Here is a 10,414-nt window from a genome sequence, read left to right as displayed (position 1 = left end):
ACACAAAAGGAGACCATTGTCCTCTACCTTAAGAAGTGCTACCCATTGCACACCCAGTTCACAGGTAGGACCCTTCACGGCTGAATTGAGGCTTACAGGTATCTTGCTCTCTCCTAATCTTGCTAAGAAACGAAGACAAATGTAAGACTAGGGCCAGAAACTAGGACCATGTCAGTACTTTTCAAAGGCCCAGGGAATGGGCGCAAGCCTCAGCATATGATTTTCCAGACTGATAAATTGTTAGTGCATAGTCCAGAATAACTTTTTTCCAGACCAGCCAGCATTGTTCCAAGTAGCATTTAGGTCTGGTTATTGGTGTGGATCAAGGATGTCTCCCCACAGACTGGATGTGGCCACCCTGCTCTGGAGGTGAGTTGAGCTATGCCATGTTCATCTGGACTTGAGCTCTGGCCTGTTTTATTTATTCATGCAGCAGCTATAGAGACTTCACTCAATAATTTTAAAACCTCTTCTGCTTCTTTTTGATCACAGAACATATAAAACAATATCTTGCTGATGCATGTGAAATTAATGTCAGTTACAAGCAAAAGCATTCCTATGAACCCACAGTGTGTAACACATGGAAATGAAGCTTGCTCATTTTTTCATTTCACCGAAAGAACAGACCAGAGCAGAATAGAATAGAATAGAACATTTCGGTTGGAAGAGATCTATAATGATCGTTTAGTCCAACTGCCTGACAGAGGCATGTCCTTCCCAGACCCTCAGACTGAATGTTTAGGTCAACTAAAGTAAGATAAGATGGATAATGAAGCAAATCCACTTAGGGCATTATGACAAAGTTTTTTTTGTCACCTCTGAGTAGCCATCAGTAAAAAAAATGTTGACATGCTGTGTAGTGCATTCAGCTCAATGAAGAGCTGATAGAAGGGTCTACAACTGGTCCTGATTCAGGTCTCTGTCATGATCATGAACCTAGTCCTGTTTTAACAAGAGGGAAGTGGTGGAGATGGCAAATAATCTCTACAAAGCTCTTCCCTGATGCTTACAAAATAGTGGGATAAAAATTGAATATTGAATAGGGGGACTTGCCATAATAGGGAATAAAGACCAAAACCCCCATACCTGAAAAACCTCCAGCACCAAGTGACATTTATCTCCCAGTTCAGCTAGACATGGCATGAAGGACAGAGGCAATTTTCCACTGATGTTCAAAGTCCTTGGTAAAAAACTGGCTGCAGTGCTGAACTGGTGGTAGGAAGAAAGGGACAGACCTAGATGGCAACACAGATGGTATTGGAAACCTCAACTAATCCATGTATCCCAAGAAGTTTTACCATTACTGCTTTACATTCGTCAGTAGAATAAAATGGATGTGCACTGAAAGTAGAGTTCAGCTTCACATTTAAGAAGGAACTTGGGAAAGATTAACAAATTCTACACTTGTGAACATGATTTCAGGAGCTGGTAATATAACTGGAAGACAGCCACACACATGGCAGGGGAATAACCACAATACCATCACTGATGAAAGGATGGCTTGATAAGAGGAAGCTGCAGACATCATCATCATTAATTAAACACTGAAACTGGAGAGAGGAGGGTTTTGTGGTTAAAGCATTGGACTCAAACTCAAGAGATCTGGGTTGCATTGCTGGCAGCATAAACATGGACAAGTCCCTTAACATCTTCTTTTACCAGGTCTTCATCTGTAAAATGGGAGTAAACCATGCTCCTTTTCTTTGCCTATTTAGAGAGGGATTTTTCCCCTGGACCAGCCTGCAGCAAGCTGCAATGCTTCAGCACAGATGAAGGTCCCAGGTGCTAAAGCCATTCAAACCAATAATAAGAAATAATGGTACTGCTGATAGAAAGCTTTGCTTCCTTGAAAATTAGTTTTCAATTCATTTCTCCTAAGGAAGAAATTCTATATTTTTACAGGCCAAAAGCCTTTTTTTCTCCCCCTATTCTACTGCTCACAATGTGGGAGGTGAAAATAGAGTTCATAATGAGAACTCGATTCTGGGGGCTCCCAATGGGAGCATACATGTTGCAGGGTAAGTGTCCTGCCTTATAACAACTTTTCCTGCTACCACAGCTGTAACTAAAATGGTAGAGCAGAAATAGGAGCAGGCACAATAAGTAAGTAAGGTTACACTTTACCAATTTTTTTGTAAGGCTGCTAAATGGATGAGAAAATAACATGTGTAGTTATATGAGTTGTATCTGCTAAATTAACACAAGACATTATGGATTTCATGCATGCACAGATTTCATGGAAAAGCTTTATTCCGTGTATTTTCTGGAACATCTAAATCAGAGATTATTTTTCCCCTAGTGCCCTCCCTTTATGGTAATTTCATCTCTCAAACACCTCGAGCAGTGGGATATTAATTTTTGCCATCCCATGAAGCATGTTTCCTCTTCCTTTACAAACCTCCTCTCTTTTCCACATCGACCCGGCCACTAATGCAGACAGAGCTTTGGTTGTTTGTGACCTTGCTTCGTTTTATTGACCCCAAATATCTGAAGATAATTCCTCAGCTGTAGAACCACATCTGTGTAATGCCTCCCTCTACTGGATTTATGTAGATGGCTAAGGCAGCTAATAAATTGTTGTGGGTCATTGATAGATTTGGGAGAAGATGCATTTCTGTGCACATTCAAAACTGAATAGTTTGGTCTGCCTTGATTTTACAAGGATTAAAAGAATGTTGTGCATGCAGCTTGGCTAAACAAGGGCTGAGGGAGATCTGATAGCCATCTACAGAAAGCTGTGAGCATTCTGGAGTTTGCAGTTAAACAGAGTTTAAGTGATTAAATTAGGAAGGGCTGAACTTTGCAGAGTCTGAGGCAAGCAAAACTCTTGAACAATTTTTGGAGGGAGTGGGGGATTTGGGAGAGCAGGTCACAGAACTGGCCTTGCTTTGCAAACTTCTTTCTTTCCACTTGTAATTTAAACCCTTGCTGGTTCCTTCCCCACTTTGAACTCAATTAAAAGAACATGTGTTTTTGCTCCAGACAAATCCATGATGTACAGTGAAGAGGAAAGAAAGAGCCACTTAAAAACTGTGTAGTCACTTCACTGTGGTATCAACTGTTCTCTTCACCACAAGTGATAAAAATTCTGGCATAAGACATGGATTGCTACAGATGTGAGTCAGAATTGGTGCCATGCTTGTGGTCCACCTGTATGCAATAGTGTGAATCTCTGATTCTTACTGAAACTCCATGCCATACCATGAATTAGCACTTCCTAAACTTTTCACTTTCTCTCCCTCCTATACTTTCTTTTTAATCACATCACCATGACAACTCTAGTTCATTTTTTAAAAATTCCTCTGTATTTGGACCATCTAGCAATGAGTCAGTAAAGCTTTGAACATTCTGGATAGTCAATGGGACTGAGTTCCTCAAACCATGCTCATGCCAGGAAGGATTTTCCAGCCAGGTCTCAACAGCATCATGAGGCCATGGCTAAGGAGAAATGGGAATGCTATCATTGTCATCAAAATCAGAACAGGGTATCTGTTGAGTACAATGGAGTAATTTTGTACATGATGACTCTTCATAACAGAATTGTCCTTCACAAATGCAGAGATGAGATTTGGTCCTGGTTGAATCATTGGAGAGTGTTCAACTATATCAACAACTGTATCAGCATAGAGATGGCAGGGAAATGACGCTTTGCACGAAGCCAAATTATCCAGGGTGCATTAGTAATCTAAAGTGAGGTCATACTGCAAAAGAGACGTGGAGAAGAAGAAGGAATATAATCTTGTGAGAGGGCTTAATAAAGCTTACACTTAATCGAGAAAATACTTCTGTATGTGATGATGTCCACAAAATACAAAATAACTCCCATGCAAAAGGCCTTTGCTAAAATGCCTTAAAATGTTTTTCAGAAGTTTGAACAGATAGGATTTCAACAAACAGGAAAACAAACTGGTGAAGGCTGCTGGTTACTGTGTTGGATTGGTAAAACAGAGCATCTGCTGCCGGCAGCCACAATTCCCCCACGTCTCACAACTTGAAGAGAGCAAAGGGTTGCAGAAGTCGAAACTGTGGCAGGTCTGGGATCTTGCTCTTGTTTTTCTCATTTCTAAGTCTGAACCATGTGCCTGAACAAAACAGAAAGCCTGTCTGCAGCCTGGGCAATCCAGCCTGTGTAATTTTGTAAGGTCACTTAGAGACACTGGTTGAGCATTTATCACAACACATAAACAGCTTGAGCTACAGGAAAAACAGATAAAAAGAAGTCAAGTGTTATAAATTATTCTCAAACCATCTACAAAGATATCTTCCTTTGATCGCAGTCTCTGGTAATTTCAGGGAACAGCCAAAGATCCTGTGGGGGTATCCTTTTCCCTGCCTTATGTAATGTCCTTCCTTCAATCCCTTGGAAACATGTTCACACCCTTGCTGGATCTATCCTTCAGGCTGCATAAGGAAATACCTCTGAAGGACTGATGTCTTCCAAATACCTTTAGGGCCCATCTTCCCTTTCACAGATTAAAAGGACCTAAGAAATTAAAATAATGTTAACAAAAGCAGCATTGTTCTCAGGGCCTACTTTGCCAGGAGAAAGCATCACTATCTCTGTCCCACTGTCAGAAAGAGGCTGTTAGATGATTTGAGCATCATCCAATGAGGTCTGCTGGGGTGGAGCTGGAGCAGAGAGTGAGGTGGAGATGTGGATGAGAAGGGAAAAGGGAACAAACTGAGAGTTTATTTCTGTGTTTGTGAGAGCTAAGTTTGTTAGTTCAAATTTATAAAATTCTTACTTTGTCTAGATTCGTGAGCAAATGGTATCCTAATAAAAGTCACAGCTGAAGAAATCATCTTCAGCTTCTCCAGGAAGGTCTTTGGTTTTCTCTCTAAAGTAACCTCCTCCTCCTCTCAGTAAAGTAGCTGCAGATGACAGCTACATCCAAACTTTTACTGATGCTGTTTCCCAGGTTACCTCACTGCTTTGACCTTATTCCCAGCTTGGTTGTATCAAGCTACTCTACTCTGCAGAGCTTAAGATATCCTAAAATCTCAGAAAAGGCTGCCTTCTCTTACACCACTCATGCAAAAAAGAGTCTTAATTCCAATCTCTTCCCAAATTATGATTAAAAATACATTCAGGGTCTCAGAAGTTACTGTCCACTGTCCCTTTTCCCTGTATACAGTCCATAATGTACATTCATGGTAGACACCCTCCTTTGGACTGTGAGTTCTGTGGGGAAAAGACTGTATTTTTATCTATTACTATCAAGTACTTGTCACATAGTAGCAACAGAAGTCTTTTAGTATGTCCTTGGCTCTCAATGACAAATGCCTTCACTGGCACCTGAAACCAGATGTGCTCTGCACATCTGAACTACTCTTATCTCCATTTCAGCTGCCTTTTACATGAGCCAACTGAGAATACAGATGGTTCAGATGAACTGAAATATTAAAATAGGCTTTGGGAAGCCCAGATATAGCAGAGGCATGTTCTTCCATGAGTATATAAGACTGATTATTGGCATCATGATTCCACATAAAGAAATCTAGAATAAGATGTCTAGGCATAGAGACCAGGATGCTTTTAGCACTGAGAGTTGAGTAATGAAGTTATGGTGAGTTCAAACTGTTTAAATTTTTACATATTTGTGAATAATCCACTGACTCCCACCCATTCAGTTTGAAAAGAAAGGTAGGGTGGAAAATGTCTTTTTGCACTATGAACTTTCTTCAAAAGCATATAAATGTGACAACAAGAAAGATTGATGTGCTTTTGGGGTGTGTCTATTTGTTTTCATCTAACTCTCTGTCATCTAGAGCTGAGCAAATAACAGGGTCAGTACAGTGAGTTGTAGGGTTTTTCCTTGTGCAAGTAACAACCATTTACTGCCAACGTCTGATGCTTTATCTCATGTTTGCTGAAGTGGGCGAAACCAAGAGGAAAACTGCTGGGAGAGCTTTATTACTGTCCCCTCATGACTCCGGGAATAGGCATCCTGTATCCAGATAACATTGCAGCTTTCTCTGGGAGTGTTCAAGGCCAGGATGGACAGGGCTCTGAGCAACCAGTTCTAGTGGGTGACATCACTGCCCATGGCAGGGGGTTGGAACAAGATGATGTCTAAGGTCCCTTCCAACCCAAACCATTCTGTGATTCTTCTGCACAGAAGGGATCAACTTCATGACTCTAATTTAGGAGCTTTCATTTGGTAATGCACAAGGTAGAATTGGCCCCAGTTTACCATCCCAAGCCAGCATTCATTCTGTAATATATGCATGGATAAAGCTTTCTTTATCAATACAGCTTAAGTAGATACAACTTACCAGCTAGTTAGAGATAACTGTGCCGACACAACGGCAGGGATACAGACACACTGACCTTGAAGGTGCCACTCTTCCCTAAAAATTGCTATAAATTGAAGTTGGAAGGTACCTTTCCATTGACTCCAGGACTGCAGGAACCCTTTTCTGATTGCAGAACCTTTAGTCTGCATTGGCTCTGCTTAGCAGTGGTTTGTAATGTGATTATAATGTATATTTACACACACACTTTCTTAGCAATAGCTGCCTGGTCAAGCTAGAAAACACTGATGAAATAATAAAAACAGTTAATTCCCTTCCTGCTTGAAGGTTAATATTGTGTGGTGAATGAAAGACTTTTAAAAATTGTTTTATTAAGCAAAAAATGGGAACCAGGAGGAGGTGTCTCAATGTCAATGATTTCACAAAAAAAAAATCTAGTTGTTGTTTTATTTTTTTTCCTTCTTTAGAACAAATCCATGTTAAGAGCAATAAGCATTTTTTTTGTGTGTGTGAAGGTCTCCTTACATGAAATCAGAGAAATAAATCTTCACTATCAGTGCTGAGGCAGGAACTTATTTCACTCAAGAACTAAAGATATCACATTGAGTTCAGCTAGGAAAGATGAAGTGGTGAAGATAAAAGTAAAGAGGGGAAAAGAGGAAAAAAGAAGGAGAGGAAAAGTAAAGAGGGGAAAAGAGGAGAGGAGAGGGTGGGGTCAGAAAGGGTCGGAGAGGAGGGGAGGAGAGGGTGGGGTCGGAAATGGGGGGAGGGGAGAGGAGGGGAGGGGAGGGGAGGAGAGGAGAGGAGGAGAGGAGGAGAGGAGGAGAAGAGAGGAGAGAGGAGGAGGGGAGGGGAGGGGAGGGGAGGAGAGGAGAGGAGAGGAGAGGAGAGGAGAGGAGAGGAGAGGAGAGGAGAGGAGAGGAGAGGAGAGGAGAGGAGAGGAGAGGAGAGGAGAGGAGAGGAGAGGAGAGGAGAGGAGAGGAGAGGAGAGGAGAGGAGAGGAGAGGAGAGGAGAGTTAAATGAAGCAGCCATGGGCTGGGTGGGAGTGGATGTGTATTTCTGGAGTGCATGGGGCTTACAAAGTCATTGGTCCCTGGTTTTCAGAGCTTCATCTTTTCCTTTGATGATAAGGAATAAATAATAAATGATAAATTATAATTTAACATTTATTTAATATTTATTAAATGGTAGTTTAATTTAAGAAATAATAAATTATAATTTGTGTTATTGGGGAAATGGACACAGAGCTTTTCCAGTGTTGCTGCTCCTTGGGTGAGTATACAGCAGCTCAAATCCATGGCAAGACAGATTCAACACTAAGACCTGGAGGGGAGAGGTCACCAAAACCAGTGAGGTGTTAAAGTGACTCAGACTTAGTAAGAGGAGCTTTTGTACCCTGGGGTGAATTCTGGGCCCAGTGGTGGTGATAGGCACTGGCTGCCTTTTGTGTTTATGCCAGTACAGATCACTGGTGAGGGTGAGATCCAGGGAGCTCTGTTCAGCTTCCCAGTATGCTAAGGAACTCCACTGCAGAACCAGAGGATACAGTGGCAGTTCTGCAAAAGTGAAGAAATGATCACTGGGCTTTTCAAAGTCACCCAAATGAATTTGACTCATCATTTCCTCAGCTTTCAGCAGGAATTAGGTACTTAACTCTTCCTCAAGAAATGCTTCATACCCTTAAAATATGCCCATTGTCTTTCTTGGCTAGAGGCAGACCATCTAAATTAAGGGACATAAATAAGTGTAGGAGCTCTGCTGCCTCAAAAGGCAGTGACATCTTGGTGGTCTCCTTCCTGCACTGACTGCAGGAGATATCTAATTCATTTAGACTCATCTGCCATTTAAGCTGCAGGTGCCAAGCCAGGCAGAAAGAGCCTGGACCTTGTTTTCTTTAAAATAACATGACTCCGCCTTCCTAAGGCACAGGAATGATCCACAACATGAAGTACCGAGGTCCTGGGCCGGTGGAGACTGTGAAAGCATACGAGGTGAAATCACTGTTTAAGGCTGAGTTGGCTGAACCCACTTTTCCTCAGCTCCTAAGCTGTCTGGTATGTCCCTGGGTCAACAGGGACAATGCTCTTTGATGTGGATGGGTCCTCGATGCCTTTTGGCACTGGAGGGTTCTCTGTGGCACTTTGCATGACCCAGCCGCCGAGTTCCCGGCCTCCGCAGGGACGAGGATTACGGATTTAATACACCCGCGTGTTTATCCCCGTGTAAATCAGAAGCAACTCCACTGATTTCTTTGGCATTCAGCCCATCTGGCTTCTAATGGAGCCGTTCATAAGAATCCCACTAACTTTCCATGGGGGAGTGTGGATACGGCCCTTGCCTTGGGAGGTCGCAGTCAGACCGGTGGGGTTATCCAGTGAACAGGAGGGAAGAATCAGCCCTCAGGCCTTTCCTTTCTAATTCTGAGCATGCTGTCAGGCTTAACCGTGTTAATAATTAACCCGCAAGCCTGGAATTCCCTTCTCCTTCTTCGTGGCAACCACCACTGAGAAAAAAAAGGCAGCAGAAATGCAGGAGACCTGAGCTGGCTGCCCATGAACACATGGTACAATCTGTGGGATCTAAACAAAAGGGGAGGCTAATTTCCTGTAGAAAACTGCAGGAAATCTTCTCCTCAGCACAAATTTTCTGTTGCAGGTGAGAAAAGGGGGAAGTTTGCAAAACAACTGCATATTTGGATTTTATACTCTTCACACAAATTAACCTCTTCGAATAGGGTCACTCCATTATTATTATTATTATTTTTAGATACATAGTTAAAGTTATGGTTAGCTTTATCCCCTCCTGTGTTATTGTTGTTATACCACATATTAATGTAGTGCTTCTGTAGCTGGGAGAAGTATGGTTGAATTACAGTAACACGCTACAAGCAGGAGGAAAGTGCTGTGGTTTGGCTGGTCCACTACTAGATATACACCAGCACATCTGGACAGGAGATCATGTGACAAGTAGGAAAGCCAGAAACATATCCTGGATACTATAAAAAATGGGTTCTGTTAAATTAAAAAGGCTTTAAATATTGGCTCAGCTGGTTTCTGTATAGCGTTTTTAGTAGTTTTGGAATGTGTTGCAAGATTTGTGACCATCAGGAACTTGATTAAATATTGCAAATCCATTGTGCTGCTAGTTTGTTCTCATGGGCTCTGTGTCTCTTGCCAGTCCTCCTGTACTCCTGTAACACAAGCCATGACTTCTGATTCTGGATGAGAACTTTGTGTCCTCAGAACAACTTCTGTGAAAAAAAAAAGAAAAAGAAAAGAGAAAAAACCAAACACACACAGCACCACCAAAAAAAATCTCTGCTTTTGCATAACATTTTGGACACTTGCAAGGCTATAGTAGGTTTTCAACTGCTGTAGGATGCTAGACATGACTCCCTCTGGTTAAAAGCCAGTCTGTTGACTCATAGAATTTTTAATCCTCAGCCAGACCAGTTGCTAAATTTCACTCATGTCTATTCATGACCTGCTATGAAGTGCTGTTCTGCAAACACAGCTTTGTGGCTATATGTGCCATCCTAACTTCTTCCTGAATGACCTGAAATCCTGGATAGCCTTTGGTTCAGGTCTGGATGAAGGTCATGTTGTTCTTCTTTTCTGGCACATGGAAGCAACAGTCTTACTGGAACAGATTGTGATTCTCCAAGGAGCAATGTACCAGCAATATTACTAAATTATTCCTGTGGAATCACAAAGAAAACCATCACAGCATCATGTAAATAAAGGGCTGGAAGAGATCACAGAATCATGAATCATAGAATGGTTTGGATTGGAAGGGATCTTTACAGGTCATCTATTCCAACTTCCCTGCTAGGAGAGGTTCACCTTCCACTAGGTCAGGTTACTCAGAACCTCGTTCTGTCTGACTTGGAATGTTTCCAGAGATGGGGCATCCACCACTTCTCTGGGCAACGTGTGTCAGTGTTGCACCCCCTCACTGTAAAAGAATTCTTCCTTATATCTAATCTGTGTTTTCCATCCTTCAGTTTAAAACCACTACGCCTTTGTCCTGTCACAACAGGCCTTGATAAAAGGTTTAGCCCCAAGTGTGAGGAACTGAACTTTTTTAATTGCCTGAAAACATTGCTGCTGTAACAAGCTGTCCAAAGTTGTCTCTCCCTCATCACTCCCTGACAGAACA

The sequence above is a fragment of the Chiroxiphia lanceolata genome, chromosome 3, assembly GCF_009829145.1.
Source record: "Chiroxiphia lanceolata isolate bChiLan1 chromosome 3, bChiLan1.pri, whole genome shotgun sequence".
NCBI lineage: Eukaryota > Metazoa > Chordata > Aves > Passeriformes > Pipridae > Chiroxiphia > Chiroxiphia lanceolata.
This window is presented reverse-complemented; position numbering follows the sequence as displayed.